The sequence below is a fragment of the Marmota monax genome, unplaced genomic scaffold (assembly GCF_021218885.2).
Source record: "Marmota monax isolate L192 unplaced genomic scaffold, Marmota_monax_Labrador192_F-V1.1 WCK01_AAM20220418_F8-fsc00080, whole genome shotgun sequence".
Lineage (NCBI taxonomy): Eukaryota > Metazoa > Chordata > Mammalia > Rodentia > Sciuridae > Marmota > Marmota monax.
Genome location: NW_026694750.1, coordinates 4,440,374 through 4,461,643, shown reverse-complemented (window position 1 = coordinate 4,461,643; position 21,270 = coordinate 4,440,374). Strand labels below are relative to the sequence as shown.

The 21,270-nt window shown below is 51.1% G+C and overlaps 1 protein-coding gene and 1 long non-coding RNA gene across 18 annotated transcripts in view; both read left to right on the top strand.

The window, feature by feature from the left end:
- Nucleotides 1–21,270, top strand: part of Camta1 (calmodulin binding transcription activator 1) — a 767,538-nt gene that overhangs the window by 145,851 nt on the left and 600,417 nt on the right. The window lies entirely within an intron of this gene.
- On the top strand, nt 10,738–11,582 carry LOC124079326 (uncharacterized). Its single transcript, XR_006847296.2, has 2 exons — nt 10,738–11,001; nt 11,246–11,582. It is a non-coding gene; the product is annotated as an uncharacterized LOC124079326 (long non-coding RNA).

The window sequence follows — 21,270 nt, the reverse complement described above, 5'->3', positions numbered from 1 at the left end:
CAGCACATAATCCCACATCAAATGGCTGAGCATTATACTGGCATAAAACCCAGCAATGATGTGAAAGTCCATGAAGTTATGGGTTGCTTTCACAAGGGAAGTTGTGGTCCTTCAGCCCCGAGGAGACTCTGGTTCAGTGCCAAGGCTCCTAGGCTTCTCAAGTTGCTGCTGAGTCCAAGGCACCAACACGGGCAGTGGGGTCCTTAGGGTGGAGGCTTAGGCCCCTACCTGAGCAGCGACGTGGCCGCAGCTTGAGCCTCACCACCGTGGCCCACACACTCTCTTTGGGACTCGTGTTGCTGTTGCCATCCAGTGTGGGAGAGCTGGTTCCCATGTAGTGGCTTTCTTCATGTTACCTCTGGATGGTCACTTGATGGTTGACCAATGTGAGGTCAGTAAGAGGTGTGGACTGTAAGCCAGAGGACTGGTATCATGTGGAGACACTGGAGCAGGCTGTCTGGGTCTCAGATGCTGTGGGGCTTGAGATGGTTTCCCTGCAGGAGGCCCCAGCAGGTGGCCCTTGGTGCCCAGTGCAGGTTAGAAGCTCCAGCTTGGGATGCTGGCAGGGCAAGCTCCAGTTTATCTGCCTCACAATTATGGCTTTTCTCTCTATCCTCAGAAGCCACAATACCATCCCAGGTGCCCCACAAGTTCTAGTATCTCATAACCCAAATTGCATGATTATTTGTCAGATCCTGAGCTTGGGATTTGACTTTGCAGAATAGGAAGAGAGATCCTGTTGATGGGTGGTCTCTCTGTGCCAGGCTTGCTGTCCATGGCAGCACAGTAGTGGGAACTCCAGTGACGAGACAGTAAGAGGTGCAGAGAGGTTGCCACTTCCCCAAGGCCACACAGGAGACAGGCTCTGAGCTTGGAGTAGGCTGGCTCCAAGACCAGCCTGTGAAGGACCGTGGACTCTGAAAAGCCATCCCCACACCCTGGCAGCTGAGAATCAGAACAGTGCAAGGGAGAGCTGCTCTGGCTGGGACCCTGCCCTCCTCAGAGGCCACCGACCCTCTTCTTGCCTGTGACTGACTGAACAGCTGCTGCAGACCTCCCCTCTGTGGACCACTTTGGCTTTTCTCAGCGTGAGACTTTTCCAGGTCTACATTTTCATTTTCTTTGCTTTGTAGTCTTCATTCTCCTCTGTTAGAAGAGCTTTGGTTTATTGATTGTTGTCTCTGGACCTTCAGTTTTTCTCAGTGGCTCAGGTGATCTGAAAATGAGTCTTCCAGCCTCGTTAGCCACCGTATTCTGAAGAGCATCTGACCTTCCCCTAATCACCTTCAACTAATCATGGCTAGTAGCTTTGGACGAGTTGAGGTGGGGGCTTGGGGAGCAGGGACCTTGGGGTAGATGATGATGACAACGATAATGAAGCCAGGCACCTGCTACAAATCTTTCCACCTTTCCTTGTCCCCTAACTGCTCCTCTGCTCTGTGGCCAAAGGCACCTGTGCCTCAGTGTGCAAGGGGCTGTGTTGGTTCAGAGGCAGACTCTGGGCTCGGTAGAGGGCCTGCTGCTTGTTCACAGAAAAAGGTCTGATTTTGTGAATTGGGGTTTGGAACCAGAGATCTGGGTCAGTTAGATATGGGGGAGCCCTGGCCTCACTTAACCTTACTTACCTTCTATCTAAACTGGAGACAGCTGTAGTGCCTCAAGGTTTAGGCTGCTGCCAGGGCCAGATGGCCCTCACGATTGCTGTTGATTCTGTGATTGTTGAGTTGCCTGGGTTTCTCCTGAGGACTCTTGCCTGGACTCTATCTCTGTCCCTTGCTTCTTTCTGGCATGATGTTGTTAGTGCTCAGTGTCCTGCTGAGCTCTGAGCTGGGCATGGAGACCACTATTGTGTTGAACATTGGGGAGGAAGCCTTTGGATGGAGGGGGTGACTTCCAGGACTGTGGGAACGGGTCTCTGTCCTGTACCTGTGGCCCATGGCAGAAGAGGCAGGCACTCAGAAGGATTTTTCTCCACTGGGTCTTTCTGTGCAAACCAATAGCGTGCACCAGGAAGGCCAAGATCAGGGCATCTCTGCTGCTGCAGTGTTTTCTAGTATGTTCTGCTTGAGAGAGTGCTACAGCAGGCTTCATTTGGAACCAAGCTTATGGTTCCCTCTGCACAGATGTGCACTAAGCATTTACTCTGTTCTGTGCTCGCTGCATGCTGACACCAGACCTGTCTAGGTTCTGCCATGTTCTGGCCCTCTGTAGAATCATAGCTAAGGCAGCAGTTCTGGGGGATGCTCCCTGCTGGGAAGCCCCAACCTCCTGTCAGAACCACAGTCCCTACAGAATCTGGGGATCAGACAGTTCTCTGTTTCTTGCCTCCCCTGGTGAACATTCAGGTGCATACTATGGCTTAAAGCTCATGGTCAACCTTGGGGCTGATGGGTCTGAGTGGGCTTCCAGAGAGCTCTGAAGGGTCCTAAGGGTCATCTGCCCTGCTGGCCCCACATTTTGTTAGATGCTGGCTGGTCCCCTTCACTCTCTTGTTTACCATTCGCTTTAGCAACAGTAATTACAGTACAGTTGTAAGATGAAAACATGACTAAATTATGACACTGCTTGTGTAACAATCTCTTAAAACTTACTCAGAAGGCAACAGCTGCACAATTAGGCTATAAATTCTCTTCAATGAACTTGTTGGTGGCAGCGGTACCTGTGTGGCTGTGTCGTGTAAGAGATAACTAGACTTAATGGGCTTGGGGAGGAGCACCAAGGATGGCCTCGTAAAGAAGGAAACTTTGTTCTTTGTCATAAACCACTTGTTCTCTTATAAAAACAAAAGGCTTGGCGTTGGCCCATTAACTCCTCTGTGGTCGTGGGAGCAGAGTATCCGCCTGGAAGCTGACATAGGGCTGCTCCCTGCCTTCAGGTATGGGTCTTCCTGGGCCCTGGGACCCACAGACAGTGAGAGGCCTGGTGGGAAGGACGGGTCAGAAGTGGCTGGGAGCGCAGCTGTTCACACACCAAAAGACAAACTCCCTGCAGCAGGGCTCCTTGGGCATGGGCCTGGGACATGGAACCCAGGAGATTCACTGGAGGATGAGGGAGGCTGGCCTCAAATTCACTAAATTTGGAAGAAAAGCTGCTAGGTCACCAATATAAGGAGAGGAATGGGAACTGGAAAGTGGTCCAAAATGTTTCTGCCCTACCCCAATCTGAGGAGGTGGGTGGTGTGACTGGCGATGCTGTTGCTGGGCCTGCTGTCTGTTTCCAGGCCCGCCTCAGCGCATTTCCACCTCCCATTCCCTTCCTGTCGCTGCCCCACAGATGGCACAGACTTGGTAGCTTAAAAGGACACAGATGTGTTACAGTCTGAGATCAGAAGTCTGACATGGGTCTTAGTGGGTGAAAATCAGGGTGACATCAGGGCTGTGTTCTTCTCTGGGCTCCAGGCAGAGTCCGTTCTAGTGCTGTCCCAGTGTCTGGAGCTGCTTGCATCCCTTAGCTCCTGGCCCCATCTTCCATTGGCAAAGCCAGTCCGTTTCACATCATATTTCTTTGACTTCTCTTCCATTTTTAAGGACTCTTTAAGATTGCATTGGGTACACCCAGAAAATCTTTCTCATCTCAAAATTAGCAGATTAGCTACCTTAATTGCACGAGCCATGCAATTAATACTATGTCTATTGACCAGTTTTTCATTGGTAAGACAAAATCCCTGAGGCTGCATACTTTATAAAGAAGAGAGGTTTAGTTAGCTCAGTTTGGGAGGCTAAAAATCCAGATAGCCTGACATCTGCTCTGGTGAGGGACCCTCTGACTCTGTCACTCATGGGAGATGGCATCATGGTGGGGGTGCATGACAAAGGGAGAGGTCACATGTTGAGACTGGAAAGCCAGAGAGCAGGGAGATGCCAGTCTTGCTGTTCCAAGATCAGACGTGATTGGCTGCATTCAGGGCGATGTGGCCGTAGATGAGTGTTGCCCTTTTATAGCAACTTGGTCTCGTGAGAACAACTACCTAACTCCCTGTGACCAGTACCAGTCTCTTCCAGAGCAGCGCCCCCTCAACCTGATCATCTCACACTAGGCTCTGCCTTCCAGCACTGTGATGTGGAGGACCAGGCTTCCAGCACGTGCACCTGTCAGGGACACATTTGTACCATATCTATTCCTTAGCACCACGTGACAACATGTTCACAGATTCTGAGGATCAGGATGTGGACATCTTTAGGGGACCAATTTTCTGCTGCCCACAGGCATGTGGGGAGTGTGACCTTAGGCCAGCGTGACCTTGTATACCAGGCAGGGTTCAAACTTGAGGACAGAGGCTGATCTGGTCCTATCATGTATTAGTCACTTTCTGTCACCGTGATAAAATATCTGGGAGAAATTAAAGGAGAAAATGTTTATTTTGGCTCATAGTTTTGGAGGTTTCAGGCCATGGTCACTTGGTCCTGTTGCTCCTGGGCCTGTGGAGAGGCAGTGCATGGTGGAGGAAGCTGCTCACCTCATGGCAGCTGGGAAGCAAAGAGAAGAAGGGCCCGGTGCCAATATCCTCTTTAAGGCCACGCCCCCAGTGACATCACTTCCTTTTTAGTCTCTGCCCCCTAAAGATTTCACTACCTCCCAGTAGTGTCACAGGCCACTGTCCAAGCCATTAGCATATAGGCCTTTGGGGAGCAGTTAAAATCTAAACCTTTACATAAGGGGAATTGAAGAGAAAGGGAAGGGCAGCTGCATCCACAGCATGGTCTGTCCGTGCAGGGGACAGCCCATGCCTCAGCTGTCACCTGCATTTTCCAGGAGCTCCTGGTCAGAGATAGGGCATGGACTTGCAGCAACAAAACCCAGAGGCGGATGAACTCCATAGTTCACACGCTGCAGGAATCTTCCTGAAGGAAATGACAAGTGGGCAGCCTTTCCCTCCTAGATCCTCTCCCTGGAGAAGGTGCCAGTCAGAGCTGGCCAGCCCAAGATAAAGTTCAACCTTAACAATTTTAAAAATACACGAATAATACACACACCCTGGCCGTTGCACCAACCCACTGGCAGGGGGTCATGGCTACAGATTTTACCAACTTTCACCATTCGGGGGCTGTAAAGCTTTTCACCCACAGCTGAGGCCTGACCGGCTTCCTCTGCCCTCTCCCATCCCAGCTTGGCCAGGAGGCAGCCAGACTCCTCAGACAGCTTCCGTGAGGATCCACAGGCATCTTCCTGGACCTGTCTATGCGACAGACTTCTGGAGCGTGTCCCCAGAGACCTCCAGCTCCAGGCCTATTACTGAAGTCTGTCACCCAGAAAATCTGTTGACGGAATCGTTCTCTCTGAACTGCAAGCAAATTGGGAAATTTGAATGTGATGCAATAAGACTGCAATAAAACAGAGCCTCCAAGAAGTGCACTGAGCGAATCTCCTCCCGGCCCAAGTCCACCGCCCATCTGCAGCTTCCTGAGCTGTCACCCTCCAGGGTGGCCACATACAGTATTTATTTTTTTTAATTAAGCTGCATTGCTGTGTGGTGCACCTTCCACAGACGCTTTATAAAGCCCAGCCTTCTAAGTTGCTGAAAGTTTTTATTTTTTTTAAAGCAGATAGTAAAATTAAGCAGTTATTAGTATTCACGAAAAATGCTCGTGGCAGGCTTCACACACGTAATGAGAAGCCACCTGCAGTTCAAAGCAGTACTTGATAATGCTGTAATTAGATTTGAGATGCAAAAAAGCTCATTAAAATTAAATAACATATTTGTCACTGTTTTAAGAGGTACAGATTGCCTAGAACCATGCTGGTCTCTTGACCTTGAGTATTTTGGCAGAGTCCTTGCTGCCAACGACTCAAAAATAACATCAGCAATTCTGCAGAGAGTCCTGAAAACATGTTCATCCTCGGTTCAGTTTGCGTTGAAAAAAATTATATAGGTATCTAGGGGGAAGCACAGATTTGTGCACAGTGTGTTCCAAGAGAAGGGGCCATTCAGAATCCTCTGCACACACAGTTCAGACAATGTGGAGGGGGTTGGGGTGAGTAAAGATCCTCCACAGGACATAGGGACACTATGACAGGGTCTGCAAGGAAACAGTGGTATTCGGTACTACTGTTTACATCCTGGACTGGATGAAGCCACTTGCTCAGAGCAGGCACAAGGCAACTGAGAATCAGATGGTCCATATTTCCTAGGTGTCTAGCAATGTGTTAGGTGTGTGCAGGGCAGGGAGAGAGACATGTGCCGGCAAGATGCATCCCGGGCTGCAAGGAGGGCACAGTCAGGAAAATAACTGGTTAGTAAAAAACTGATGTTTCCTGAGTGTGTCTTGCCTAGCAGGTACTAGTCACATGGCATACACTATCTTAGTACTCAGTGAGACAGTCCTCACTGTCTCAGATTCCTGGAGGAGGTTGTCACTTGCTGAAAGTCATGTAGTAACCATGTAGGCTGAGCCAGGATTCAGGTCCACCGTCCTGCAGATTCCTAGCATTCATCATAGAGGAGTTAAGGTCCAATGAGTAGGCCAGAGGGAGGGGGACAGGTGGGATATACTCAGAGGCACAAGCACTCACTGACTGAGTGCCCATTTTTTTTGTCAAATCCTATTCAAAGAACTTCACAACTATTAATCATCCAAGCCCCATAACAACTTGTTTACTCCATGGTAGAGATGAGGAAATTGAGTCCTGAGAAATTAAATCACCAGCCCCAGGTCACCAGAGTTGGCTGCAGAGCTGGGATGAAGTTCTGTGTGTGACCACTATTTTTTCTCTTCCCTCATGAGAGATCTAAAGCATTCTACAAAGGATGTAATTTTAAAGTGACCATGATTATTCTTAGTGGAAGAATTTGTAAGTTTCATTTAAGGAGTAGTGACCAGAGAGTCTGCCTGGAACTGACAGCTCTTAAGTTAGGGGTGAGGAGATGGGGTCAGATGATTGGAAAATGAGGCCAAAAAACCTGGTCTGGTCTCCAGGGAGCGTCTGGGCACTCGTGGCCTGGGGGAGCTGGCATCCTTGGCGCAGGGAGCTGTTGAGAAGCTGGCCTGTGGCTGGCTGCCCCTCCTCCGGTGGCAGGATTGATTTTTGAAGCTGACTCTCTTGGCACTGGATCCAGATTTAGTTCTGTGGAGAGCTCGTCTTTCAAAGTCCAGCTCAAATGTCACCTCCTCTGCAAAGACTCCCCAACCCTCAAAGCAAAATTAATCACTCCTCCCTGTGCTCCCACCGCACTCTGTGGATACCTCCAGAATAGTCTTATCACATCAGACGCAAAAGGATTTATGTGTTTACAAGTCTGTCTCTCCAGCTCTACAGGGACTTCTGGGGGCCAGGTCCACTATGCTTGTGTGTCGACGGGCCTAGGGCAGTGCTGGGCCCACAGTGGGTGCTGAATAAATGATGCATGTACAGGAAGGACCAGCGGATGATTTAATCTGCTTGACTTTCCCAGGTACAGAGTACTGACTATGTGCAGGTTTCACTTCAAGCCCTTTCTCTATATGCCATATTTAGTCTTCACAATAGCCCTGCGAGAACAGTTAGATCTGTTATCTGCAAGTTATAGGTGAGGCACTGGAGGCCAGAGAGGTTATGTAACCTCTCAATATCACGTAGTTGGTAAGTGGGAGAACTGGGATTTTAGACCCAGGTAGTCTGGGGTGGAAACATCTGCTTAAGGCGATTTTGTAGATCAGCCCATCTGATTGTAGGTAGTGATTCTAGGGCAGTTTTTGGAATTCTCATTTCACTCTTGCTTTTCTTAACTTGTCTGAATTTAGCAAGGTTTGGAAAAAGTGCTGGGGCTGTGATGCAGTTATGGCTCCTTTGTTGTAAGCCTCAGAAATCAACTCTGGTTAAATTAAGCAAAAATTGGAATTGTGAGGATTCTATTGTGAGGCTCTGAGTAGCTCACAGAATGAACATCCTGGCAGGATGAGCTTTCGGAATGCTGAGGCCTAGGCAGCCGGAGCTGGAGGACCGTCTCCTGGGAGAGCTCAGCCTCAGTCTTCAGTCTGCAGGACATACCTCCCCCCATTCACATGCCTGGCCTTGTAACCTGTCACCCATCAGGACTGTGCACAGGATGAGTGCTGGGTGGACAAGAAGGTGTGTGTGGCCTGCTCAGAGCTGGGTGTTCCTGCTCTGCCTCCTGTGGTCTGCCTGGGCCTGGGCTGTGGGGCTGAGGGGCAGAAGGGCCCAGCACTCTCCGCAACATCTCCTTGACACAGTGCTGGAGGTTGTGGGGAGCGGGAGAGGGAGATGCTTCTGAAAGGAATATTCACTGGCAGTGACCTTTCTTAGGTTTTTAACATTTTGAGGGGATTGATTGAATTGATCTAAGCCCATTCATTCTCAGCCTCTACAGGACATAAATACCATGAGGCCAGCCTGGCTTGGACGTTTGGAAGCTGGGTGCTCTGGAACAGCACCCAGCCTCTAGGGTGGGAGAAGGTGGGGGCTGGCTGGGTTCCCTGGCAGCCTGCAGGGGGTGGAGCTCTCTGGTTGTTGCAGTAAAACCCCTTTTCCAGGGAAGGGAGGGTGGGGGGCTGTGTGTACCCCTTAGTGGCTGGTCCAGGTCTCCCAGGATGGGAGTCTCCTGCCCAGCTGTCAAATCCTCACCCTCCCTAGGCTGGTGCTCCCAGCATCTGGCAGCACCCCTCCCACCCCAGAGGCCTGGTGTCTCAGGTGTTGTTGGAGCATCCGGCCTCTGCCAAGACACCTGGATTTATTCATCACACAAGTATGCTTTGAGCTGGGGTGTGTGTGTGTGTGTGCATGTGTGTGTATGTGTGTGTGGGGTACATAGCACAGTGAGACCTGGGCAGAGGACTTCTGGCAAACCGTACTCTGGTCTCCCACTCTGCCCAGCTGGGGGACCCTCTCCAAATCCCTACTCTCAGACTGTGCTTCACCCCACCCAGGTCAGCTAGTCCTTGCTGGCAGGTGGGCCCTAGGGTGGGGAGGAAGGTGCCTGCCTCCTCCTGCCTGTGAGTCCTCCCCCCAGCCTGCACCCCTTTGGTGGGCCCTTTCCACCTGGCCCCTCCCCAGCAGGCTCCTCCCTTCCCTGGTGGCCCTGCCTTTCCTGCCCCTTTTGGCCCCTCTGGACCCACCCTTCATTGCTCTGGGCTGTATTCCCCTTTGGCTGAGGTTCCTCCAGCTTTTCCCCACCCGCTTCCTCTCGTGTCTGGCACCCTCCGCTGGAGCCAGCATGATTTGTAGGCCACCTGAGCGGTGACCTATAAACCCTTTTCTTCAGGGGGTGGCTGTTCTTGGATTAAATGCCTCTAAAAGGAGTCACTGCCTCAGAAGTGTCATGTAGAATGTTTCCACTGACGGAGAACATGACCTTTAAAACCCCACGTAAAGGAATCGGCGGCAGGGAGGAGAAGGGGCTGGGGGGCCTGCACTCGGATTTACCTGCCTGGCTCTCCAACCCTTCCCTAGGCCTGATTGGCAGGCTGTGGTCCCCAGCCTGGTAGGCGGGGGCGCCCTCACTGGCTTGGCGGCCAGGCAGAGCAGAGGAATGGGGGTGCAGGCCTGGTTCCTGACCTTGTTAAAGGGAGAGAGGGTCCAGGGTCCTTGCTCCACATGGGTCACGTTCCCAGTGTCTCCTGGGGGATGGCGGGTCCTCATAAAGGCTCAGATGCCTACTTCATCCTTGAGTTTATCCCAAGACTAACTGCATAGGTGCAGTGTTCTAGGTTCTGATAGGGTTCAGGTAGGGTGCAGAATCCTGGGTGTCTGGATAGAAGTGCAGCATCCTGGGTGCCCTGGGTAGAGGCGCAGCATACTGCATGTGCCCCATCTGCATGAACCTGGGAGACATCATAGAGCCTGGACTATACTTTAGTCTTGCATTTCATTGGAGACCTTGTTGCTTAGAGGGAAATCGGTGCAAGGAGGCCTGGTAGCATCTCTCCACAGGGCCTCTTTGCAGGAAGCAGCAATCAGTGTGTCTTGCATTTGGGATGCTACCAGGAATTATCTGGAAGGAGGACCAAGAGATTTCGATACCCTTGTGGATGGAGGCAGGGGCATGTTTTGTGTCCTGTTAAAGGGTTTCTGCAGCCCTCTTTCAAGAATCACAGAGTGGCAGGTTGAGATTTAGAGAGGTCCGGTCTATCTGGGAGACCTGGTGTGTGGTGTTTCGAGACAGAGAGGGAGGTGTCTCGATTAAGGCACTGAGAGGCCTGGCTACCTGGGAGAGCCTGACGGGTGGGTGCCCTTTTGTATGGGATGTACGTGAGAGCCACTTCAGAAAAAGCAGCATCGTGTGAGTGTATGCACACATCCAAGAATGTATGTGTTTCTGTGTGCCTGTGTGTGCACATGTGTGAGTGTGTGCCTTCGTGTGTGCCTTTTATGCATGTGTGTGTTTTCACTTGCCTCTGTATGTGTGGTATGTGTCAAGGGGACAGCCAGTTCTAACCCGAGCAGCAGAGGCATTCCGTCGTTATAAATAAGGCTGATTTTTATATTCCCATTTGACCATGGCGTGCAACCAGCAGAGCAAAGGTAATGCGTTTCCGCCACCGGTCGGGGAAGGTAAATGTGGTTTATAAGCCCCTCTGGCTCAGAGGGGGCTGGGCAGCTGTGGCAGCTGAAGCAAGGCGGCTCCAGATGGAGGGGGGACAGGTTGGTGACTCTGTGCCCTGGTTTCTGTAAAGGAAAAGAAATGACGTGCCGCCCGTTAGCTAATCAGCAGTGAGGAGAAAGTCCTGACAACAAGTAAAGAAAACTTAGCTGGCAATAAAATAAGGGACTTTTTATGGTGGTTTTTATGGGAACATTTTCACTTTGGGAGTTATTAGAGTTAGTGCCGGTTGTGACAAAAGCCGCATTTGCATATCGCCTGTGATGGAGGCTGGATGGAGCCTGAATGCGGCATTAACTGCATATCAGAGACCCTTTCAGAAGCCAAACAGGATGACATTTATTGCAAGCTCGATGCCGCGTGTCTGGCATTAGTTACTGCTTGTTGTGTCCTGTGGAATGTAGATTTCCAGTCTTGGGATCTTCCTGGGGCTTGAAGCAGCAGCTTCCTATGTCAAGAGCAAGCTTGTGAGTGTGGGCTGAAGGGGAGAGGGGGAAGCCTTGGGAGAGGGCAGGGACCAGGCTTGCAGTGCTGCAGGCTGTCCCATGCCTCTGCAGGTGGACCTTGATGACACTGCCTTCCGAGGCCCCACAAGGAATAACAGGGATCCCCCCCCAATAGTTTTTTGTGCCTTAAATCACAGTTCAATCTCCACACCATCCTGTTTACCCATTTTAAGTGTACTGATCTGTGGTTTTTCTCTATGCGCAGAATGGTGCAGCCATCCCCTCCGTCATTTACAGAGCATTTCATCAACCAAGAGAACCCTCTTGCCCTTGGCCACCGCCCCAGGGCCGCCGCCTCTCCAGCCTTGAGACTACCACATCTGCCTCCTCTCTGCAAGGAGCTGCCTCCCCTCTCACTTCCTATTAATGCAGTGGCACCGTGTTTGACTTTGTGGCTGGCATCTTTCACTCAGCATAATGGTTTCCAGGTCCATCTGTGTTCCTTCTCATGGCTGAATAATATTCCACTGTATTCATCAGTGGACCCCAAACACTTGTAAAACATACTTCCTTTTTTATCTTAAAAGATACTCATGACAAAATGGTGGTTGAGCTTATTGGAACCAACCTGAAGTTTTCTGATGCAGAATGGAATTCTGGATGGAAGGAGGGGCAGAGAGTGTTGACAAAGAGGCTGTGAGACACAACTGAGTAAGGGCCTTGCCTGTTAGAGGGAGAGGGCAGCCTCTGCTCTGCCCCTGGGTCTGGCTGCAGGGCTTGCTCAGCGGGAGGCTCTGCTGCTCAGGGCCAGGACTGAGGCTGGGAGGGGCTTTGCTGCTCCTCAGTGAGAGCCTTCTCAGTCCAAGGGCCCTTCAGCCTTTCTGTTGAGGACTCCCTGGGGGCATTGTTGTGGCTGAGGACTTCAGAGCTGGGTGCTCCTACCCATCAACTCCCACTGTACCACTTTGAAGGTCTGGGCTGAGTCTTCTGAGGGGAAGCAGTTATGCATCTCCCAGAGGTGTCCTGCCCTGATGGTCCCCAGTGGTCACAGGAGAGGCACAGGGGGCTTCTGCCCAGCCCCAACTTCAGGGAGGGTCTCTGGGCAGGGAGTGAAGTCAGAATGTCCTATTTTTTCTCTCCCAGAAAATCAGTGGGATCCTTTGGCGACTCAGCTCTTAGTCTTAATTATGCTGCTATGTAAATATTTCTGAGGTCCCTTGGTTTTCTCAGTTGGCATTATATCACTGTTAATAACTAGAGGGCACATTAGAAATATGCAAACTAATAATAATGCATCAACTTGAAGAGCTCGATAAATTGCCAAACTGAGCCCGAAGCTGCACAGCTTCTTCCTGTTGCTGCCAAGCCCACTGCCCCTACTCCCGAGGGTTCCATCAGCTCCCCCTGCCCTGGAGGGCATCCTCAGGAGCAGCCCATGCCCACTCGTTTGCTGAGGAAACTGCTCTTAATGTGGCTCTGGGTATGTTTCCAGCATCCAGTGAGCCACCAAGCAGAGCCATGCACTTGTGTCCTGGCCTGCCCTTGGCTCTGTCTGTGTTGGGGCAAGATCAGAAATAAAGGCTGGAGGGCTCGTCCTTCTCCCTGTCTTTGACTAAGGTAGAGAGCTCACAGCCCCCAGAGCAGGACAATCCCTGAGTTCCCATCCCAGCTTCCCACCTGAGAATGTGGCCGTAGGAAGTCATGTTGGTTTCCTCATCAGAGATTCATTACTTAGACAGACATTTACTGTGTGCCTACTTGTGCCAGATGCTGTGCGCGGCAGTGCAGACCAGCAAGCAGGAGGTAATGATGAATAGGATCATCTTGGGGGAAGCGTGGGGGGCCCTGGAGCATGGAGCACCTATGTAGGGCTTATCACCCTCTCCTGGTGGGCCAGGGAGGACTCTGAGGAAGTGCCAGTTAAGTGTAGACCTGAAGGATGATCTGGAGATGCCCTGGTGAAAGGAGGCAGGTAGACAGAGTGAAGGGGTAGATGTGGGGAAGAGCATGGTAGGTGAAGGGGCTGAATGTACAAACAGGCCCAGGGGAGGGTGTGGGTGTGACTGGGGAGCTGCCAGCTGCAGAGTGTGACTGCAGTGAGCAAGAGTGTGCAAGAGGCTGGGACGTGGGTGCAGAGGTGAGTGTCTGTCTCCAAGGGCGCCCTCCACCTTGCCAAGTCGGGGGATACTTGCAGGATTTAGACCTTCATCCTGAAAAGAGAAGCCCAGGAAGCTCTGGGCCGAAGTGAGAGATCAGATGGGGCAAGAATGACCGCTGGAGTGCATGGGGACCCTTGCTTGGCCTCCACATCATTTGCAGCAAGAACTCAGCCAGATGCTTCCTCTATTGCGAAGGGCACCTGTCCCACCAGTGTGGGCCGTGCTAAATTAGGGAGCCTCTGAGCAGGAGACAGGAGAGGGGATCTGCACTTGGAGTCTGGGCAGGAAGGAGGTGGTGTTTTGGTTTGTGGTAGGGGCAATGGGATGCCTGTGACCTGAGTGGAGGCAGCCTGGGCTGGGGCATTGCTGAATTGAGGTGACCAGTGCAGAGAGGAGTCATGGGCTCTAATCATCTGCTGCCACATACCCTGCTCGGGCTCCTCACCTGAAATCTGAGGACACTCACATCTGCTTTAGGTCGTGAGAAGGGCTGAGTGATGTGCTGGGGATCAATGAGCCAGGCGAGATCGGCTCTGCATATCCCTGCCCTGACCAGCTCGTTCTGGCTCAGCACGCTTCTCCAGCCTCAGCTCCCCTCCATGCCACAGGCACCTCCCTGTGGAGCTTGGAGGGGCAACTAAAAGAAGGGTGTGCTTTCTTTCTCCCTGTTAACGAAACAGAGCTTAGACCAGTTCTTGCCCTTCCCAGGCAGTGTCGACTCGCAGTTCAGATGCGTCCAGTCATCCATACTACTCAGCATGAGGTGTAGACCATGGTCAAGCCAATTTTCAAGTTTTTATTTTGAAATCATTATAAAGTTGCAGGAAATGGCAAAGACAGTACAGAGAGGCCCTGTGTCCCCTCTGCCAGCTCCCTGCAATGGCTCCCTATTGCCTAACTGTAGTACTGTCACATCTAGAGCACCGACACTGATACAATGCACATGGTGCGTCTGTGTCATTCGCGTCCCATGCTGATTCATGTACCCATCAGAACCACACATCGCCATGGACGTCATCCTGCTTTCCTGGCTAGGCAACCCCTGGTCCCTCCACTTTCCCTAATCCTTCTCCCACACTCTGTTTTCCATCTCTGTAAGATTATTTTAAATCATGAATTTGTTTTTGTTCTACAACTGTAAACTTCCAGGAATGCGCGGACGGAAACAGCAGACCTTTTCCCTGTTCCAGCCACTCGGCCATGGGGCAGCCTGCACATATTGGATATTTTGTGATCCCAGGCCTGGGCCCTCGCCCCTGCTCTGTTTGCCTGGCGTGGTAGCGCTCTGCCTGCGAGGCTGGTGCACTCAGCATTGCAGGAAGCTGAATTTGGTGGTAGGGGGTGGGACTGCAGCAGGAGTGGAGACTGAGTGGAGACCAGCATTGGTGACAGGGTAAGCTTGAAGGGGTTACTCCAAGGGCCAGGAAGCAGGGACAGGGCTTGATGCCCCAGGCGAGGCCTGGAGAATTTGGTGACTCTAAAACGTCTGGGTCACAGCAGCCTCTGAGCAGAACAGACCCACTGACTTGTAGAGTATGACTGGGCTGCTGTGCACTACGGCCTACGAGAATGAGAGCCGTGGGCAGTGTCTGCGGGACCCCTGCTGCCTGGCCGTTTCATCTTCTCCCTTCTGCCTGGCTGCCTTGCTGATCTGGTCCGAATGCCACTCCCTGGGCATCGGGAGGGAAGGCACTCTGGTTTGCCTTCTGTTCCTTTAGAGGGCCTCGGAAGCTTCTTTCCAGAGCCCCTTTCCAGAGAACGCTGGCTTTCTGTCACCAGCTGCTGCTCAACTGTGGCAGAGATGGAGGAGACTTTGGAAGTCATGAACAGTGCAAGGACAAGAGATTCCCATAACAGAGGACACAGTGGGCCCTCTCTGTTCTTCTGGACCTGCTCATCAGAGCAGGTCCCCGTGGGGGTGTGGGAGTGGGAGGGTTTCTAGCAGCTTCTTGCTGGAGTGTTGAAATTTCTTCTTTGTGGCACTGCACCTCGGAAAGGTAATCAATAAGCAGACGGTGCAATGATATCCGAGTCAGTCTGTCCTGACTTTAGTGAGCACAAGAATAAGCTGAAAGTAGAGATTCTGAAATTCCAATCTCCTGGACAGTTTGCAGGCACATCAAGGCAGAAGCTGTTTTTAACCACCCTGCCCTCACTACTGATTTTACCGTTGTCTTCAGCTGCTCAGCGGCAGATGCATCCCTGGTTGGTCTCTAACCAAAGAACAGATCTGCAGGCAGGCCCTTTATTAAAAGGCATTTAATGACTTTGAAGGCTTGGTTGCATTAGAGCTGATTTGGTACAGGGAAATGGCTGTGGCCGGGATAAAATCCCATGGCCCTCCTGTGTTAATATTAGGTTGGTGATCAGGCTGATCACTGCTCTCTGAAGGAGAAAGGAAAGAAAGGGAAAGGACAGGGTTATCTGGGAGAAGCAGGCACTTGTCTCTGGCCACTGCAGGATCTCAGTAATGGCATTATCACTGTAACCCAGGTGTGACTCAGTGCCACCGGCCACCAGCCCTGGCTCTTCACCTGCTGCCATCTGCCTCACTGAAACCAAGAGGTGATCTAGCAAAAGGAGGGGTCCAGGCCAGGTGCTGGGGCTGCTTTAAAAAAAATTTTTTTTATATTTAGTTTTTAGTTGTAGTTGGACACAATACTCTATTTTATTTATTTATTTTTATGTGGTGCTGAGAAGCAAACCCAGGGCGTCCCATGTGCTAGGGTTGCACTCTACCGCTGAGCCCCAACCCCAGCCCCTGGGGTTGTTTTTTGAAGGAGAGGCCTCCTGTGTGTGGACAGCCCAGGACAAGGCATATCTTGACAGGGCATATGTCAGGGCAGAGCTTCCTAGGGACAGCTCTTGTAGGCCTTTGTCACTTGGCATCATTGGGAGGTTGAAAGCTCTGGAAAGAAACTTGGCCAGGAGCCTCCTTTTCCTCTTGTCTTCTTCTTGGCGTGTGTGTGTGTGTGTGTGTGTGTGTGTGCGCACGCGCGTGCATGCACGCACGCACCTTGAGAAGTTTTGCTGAGGTGGGCAGGTTCTCATGCAGGGAGAGCTGGCTGTCCTGTTACTCTAGTGGGGAGGGAACTCCATTTCTGTGTTTCATGGTTGTAAACATGTGGACGGAAGGGGAGAATAATATACCGCTTGAGGGCAGTCCTGTGTATACTGCAACAGTACGCCTGGCTCCTGGTATTTAATAAAGACAAAAAAGACTCCGTGAAGACATGCACTCATTCCTTTGAACAAACTAGTATTGATTTGACCTTCCACAGGTGTTTGAGTTTTTACTTTTTCTTCTTTTGTATTTGGGGAAAGGATCATATTTTAGGAAGCACCTTGTCCCCTAATGTTTTCAGTTAAACTGTATCCACTCTCTCCGCTTCTGTGATTCCTGCAGTGTGTCAGGCTGCTCTTCCAGGTGTAGGGAGCACTGTCCCCGCCCTCATTGAGCTCCCTTGCTAAGGAGAACCCATGAGGGAGGCCTGCCTGGCTGCCCAGGGAGCTGGCAGTTGGCCAGGGAATGTTGATTAAAGGGGCCAAAAGCAGAATCCTGATCGTGCCTCTGGGTGAGGGTGGGATGATCGTAGACTTTATTCTCTGTATCCAAACTTATCCTGAGCCTAATTTGTTTTTTCATTATTATTATTTTGGCAAGAACACTTAGCAGGAGGTGTATTATCTTAGACTTTTAGGTGAACGGCACAGTACTGTTCTCTGAAGGCACAATGGTGTTCAGCAGCTCTCTAGAAGGAATCATCATGTCTGGAGTCAGTCAGCGACTCCCCACGCTCCCCTCCCATCTGCCTCTGTGGCCACCATGCAGTCTCCCTGATTCTGTGAGTTTGGCTCTTTAGGTGCTTCAACCATGTGGAGTCGCACAGGACTGGTCCTCTGGGACTGGCTCATTTTTCCTAGTGTAAGGTCCTCAAGGCCCACCCATGTTGTCCCATATTGCAGAACCCTTCCTTTTTAAGGCGGCATTCTGCCCCGCTGCATGCGTATCCCAAGACCCCTTTATCTGTTCATCTGGAGGTGGACATTAGGCTGTGCCACATTTTTGTCATTCTGGATAGTGCTGCAAGGAGCATAGGAGTGGTAATATCTTTTTGAGACTGAGATTTCAGTTCTTTTGGAAAACACGCAGAGCAGGATGGCCAGTCACATCCTGATTTTTTCTTGACCGTGGACAGTTTCTTAACCTCCTGTTCCCTGTCTGCCAGAACATTGCCTTATAGGGTCATTGTGTACTCAGGCACTCGGAACTCAACTGTATGGTGACAGATTCAGTCCTGTGGATGTTCCTGTGGCCATGAGCCTGGGTGAAGGGCTGCCCCTTCCTCTTACAGTATGAGCTGTGGGGGAGTTGAAGCAATAGCTGCTCCACCATGTCCAGGGCATCTACCTGGAAGGAACCTTTTGTCTCCAAATCTCAGTGCATAAAGAATCTCCCTGTCAGGACCAGCCTTTAGGGAGGCCTGTGGTGAAACGTGATCCTTAAATCCCAGCTTGAGGCCCTGGGGTTCTTATTTGGAATTTGGCTTAAATGGCAGACTCTCCCAGTGCGCAGGAAGACGGAAGCTGGGGTTCGTCGGGGCCCTCTACGCGGCACGCAGAGCAGCTTGAGACCCCGGAGTGGGCGCGGGCTGTCCTGCTTCGTAATATGTGTTGTTCTCGGTGCCAGGAGCTGCAGCAGAGTCTCAGGTGAGGAACAAGGAGAGGGAGGAGCCCAGGAGCAGGCGGGGAAGCTGGAGTAAGGAAATCCAATTTTTCATAGAGTAACAAAACAATACAGTTGTGTATTCCCATAATGTCCCTTCAGTTTCTTGGGGTCTGGAGTTGCATTTATTTTTAAAAACACTTGGACCAATAACTCTGCTTTATGCAGACCAACAGTAGGGTCTCTGCCTTGGAGATTTAATGTAAAATAAACTCTAAATGGGGTGGCACACGGCATGGTGGCCTACGAGTGGAGACAAGCAATTTTTCTTATACAAGCTGAGGGATTAATGTAAATGTTGGCTGTGGTAGGCTCTGTCCTGAAGTGAAGGGCTTTCTGCAAATCAGGGAGTTGGGTGAGTGTCAGGGAGATGGAAAGTCAAGGCTTATCTGTCCTCTGGTCCCCGTTGTCTGTCTGTCCGCTCTGCTTCGGGATGCCAGCCAGTGTTCTGCTGAGCTCTGAGATTGGGGAGGCTGTCCAGAGGGAGGCTTATGCTTGGTAAAGAAGTGCTGTCTTGTAGGTTGGCTTGCAGCAGGACTAGGGCCATTTCTGAGCCACATGGAATTGGAATAGTTCCTGCCGATCTCCTGTGGGTATGGAGCCCTTTTGCCACCTAAAGCCTATTTGTTTGTGGGAGAGGTTCTCCCACTGAGTCACGGCCACATACCTAAGCCTGGGCATCTGAAAAAGACTCTGAAGAGGACTTGTCCCTGGAACCTTTGCTGAAGGTCCCCAGCTGCAGGCTGAGCTCGGTGTTGCCTTGACCACAGGCTTCATTGTCATGGGTCAGTAAGTCCCCGAGCCCCTCACCTGGCATTCGAACTGCACTGGGAAAGCTGCAGGGCTCTCTCACTCGCCCAGGACTTGCCCTCTCCTCTTTCCCGGCCTCTTTTTCTCTCCTGGGCTTTGCAAACATTTTCTGGGGTTCTTTTCGTCCATTCTTCTTGTCCTTCATTGGGATTCCCCAAGCAGCAGAAACTTTTGAGAGACCATGCTTTTCTCTCTGCCCCAGTTCTCTGATGGTTCACTGGTCATTGTCTCAAAAAATAAAACATCAGTTGCCTCCAAGTCCAGGAATTGTGCTTGGCCGGTGAGGCGGATATGAATTAATCATCTCAGAGAATCCCCCTAAATGTCAGGTTGGAATCGTTCCAAGACACTAGGAGTGCGGGGAAGATTACATTTCTTTGTTTAAATCTAATTAAATACAGTTCAAGGCCCCATCTGCTACCATTAGAAGTTGGTCCCAAATCAGGAGTTCTTGGGGCATCCCGCTCCAGGTTGTGCAAGAGAGAACCCTGGGGCTCAGAGTGCAGGACAGTCCCCTCTTCTTGGCAGCTTCTGCTCCTCATTGGATTCTTCTTGCCCCACTGCTGAGACCAGCAGAAGCCATTCAGGGTTGGGTGGTCCCTCTGGTAGCTCCACACCTTGCTAAGCAGGGCCACTTCAAGTCTTGTTCAGGTCACAAAAGCCATAGCATTTGGTGTCTGCTCTTCACACTCCTTCTGAGGTTCCGCTCCTTATCTTAGCTTTGCTTTGTCTGATGGAACTCAGACCCCTGACTCCCCACCTGCAGAGTCCCTCCACCTGTGTCTTCTCTAGACCGTGGAAGAGCCAACCATTGCCCCAGGAAGGCTTCTCTCCTCTCACCAAACCCCTGGGCCTCACCCCTTCTCAAAGTGAGACCTTGGAGATGCAGAGACCTCTCCCCAGGGACATCCTGCAGGGCAGCTAGCCATCTTCTTCTGGCCTAGGGATTTGAGACTTATTTCTCCCCTGTGGGAATTAACAATGATAGTAAAAGCATTCATTCATCCAACAAATATCAAGCATAGGTTGGAATAAGTAAAAGGCTTCTATCTTCCAGGAGAAGGGGAACTACTTTTCTTTCATTTCTGATGAGTCCATAAAATACCAGTTAACTTTTCAACAGATCACCCTCAGTCTGTAGCTCATGTAGTCACCCTGTGGTCTCTGGCTCTTGTGAGGCAGGTGCCCACTGTGCTTTCCAGGGTAGGACTTCGTTGGCAGCGATGGATGAAGGACCTGCCCCAGACACGCTGCGGCAGCAGCATGGCAGGCAGCTGTCCGAGGGCTTCTGGGCCAATTCTGTATGCTCCCTACCCACCTGCCGCAGTCCGGCTGCAGCAAAATATCCGGGGGGTGACGAGCAACTTGTGTACATTGATACAGCAGGAGTGGGAGCTGTTTATTGTAGGACAGGAGCGGTATATATACATTCCACACAGCTTATCTAATTAACATAAACTAGATACAGCAGTCAACCAATAAGGAATCTCCACACTTAATGGCTCGCTGGCGCCACCTCACAAACCACTCCCCCTGGCAAAATGCCAGGCGCCATCCTGACTTGTTTACAGACTCTAACATTTCCCCCTTTTGTTTAATTTAAATAACGACCATAGTGGTTTTTACACAAACACCATAAATAATCTGCTACAAGCAGAAGGGGAGGATACAAAATGCCACAATACAAGCCAATTGGTGGCTCCATGCAAGAAGCCCTTGGAAAAATTATAAGAGCAATGACACCGTTTGCAAAGATACCGAGTTACAATTTGTTGTAGATTACAGTTTGTTGTCTCAGTCCAGGTAAAGCAGTGTCTCAGTAGATTAACTCACAGTCCAGGTAAATCACAGTCCAGGTAAGTTCTGCAGGCAGCTAGCTTAAATCACAGTACAGGTAAGTTCTGCAGGCAGCTAGCCTAAGCTGTAGCAGCAGAAACAGCAACAGCTCCGAAGTCTCCTCTGTTTCTCAGCCGAAGTTTCATCCGGTTTTCAACGACACTGGAAATTCTTCCACCCTCGTTTTCACCGGCACTGGGACGAAGGCAGGAACTCCAGCAATGATGTTAAAGAAAATCCTGTAGTATTCCAGCAGGCACTAAGAAAACAAACTTCTGGACAATTTAGTACATTATCTCAAGGATTTTTACATTTGAAATAGGCCTTAATGGCACTCATTACTCATTAGCTTCCAGGTGTGGGAGAACCATTGTAGTTACTGGCCTTGGAAATGATCAAACTTCAGGGACACCATGTGCGTCCTCCGCCCAGCTGCAGCGTCCTCGGGCAGCCCCAGACGGGGAGCGTCGCGGACTCAAACTGCCACCGGGCACAGGGAGCAAGAGCCTGTGAGACTGTGCCTCCGGGTCAGGTCTAGATTTGGGCTCTTGCAGTGGCGTCCCGCTCCCCGGGCGGGGGCGGGGAAGAGCCGGGCTGTCGCTGCTTGGAAACTCCTTGCTGCGCCATGACTGGCTCACGCAGCTGCCACGTGGATTCACACACCCTCCGGTAATGAAAAGTATTTAGTAATAGCCTTTTGCTGCAACTTTTTTCCTGATAATCCTTCTTCTTCTGAACTTTCTTTTTCTTTCTGACTAG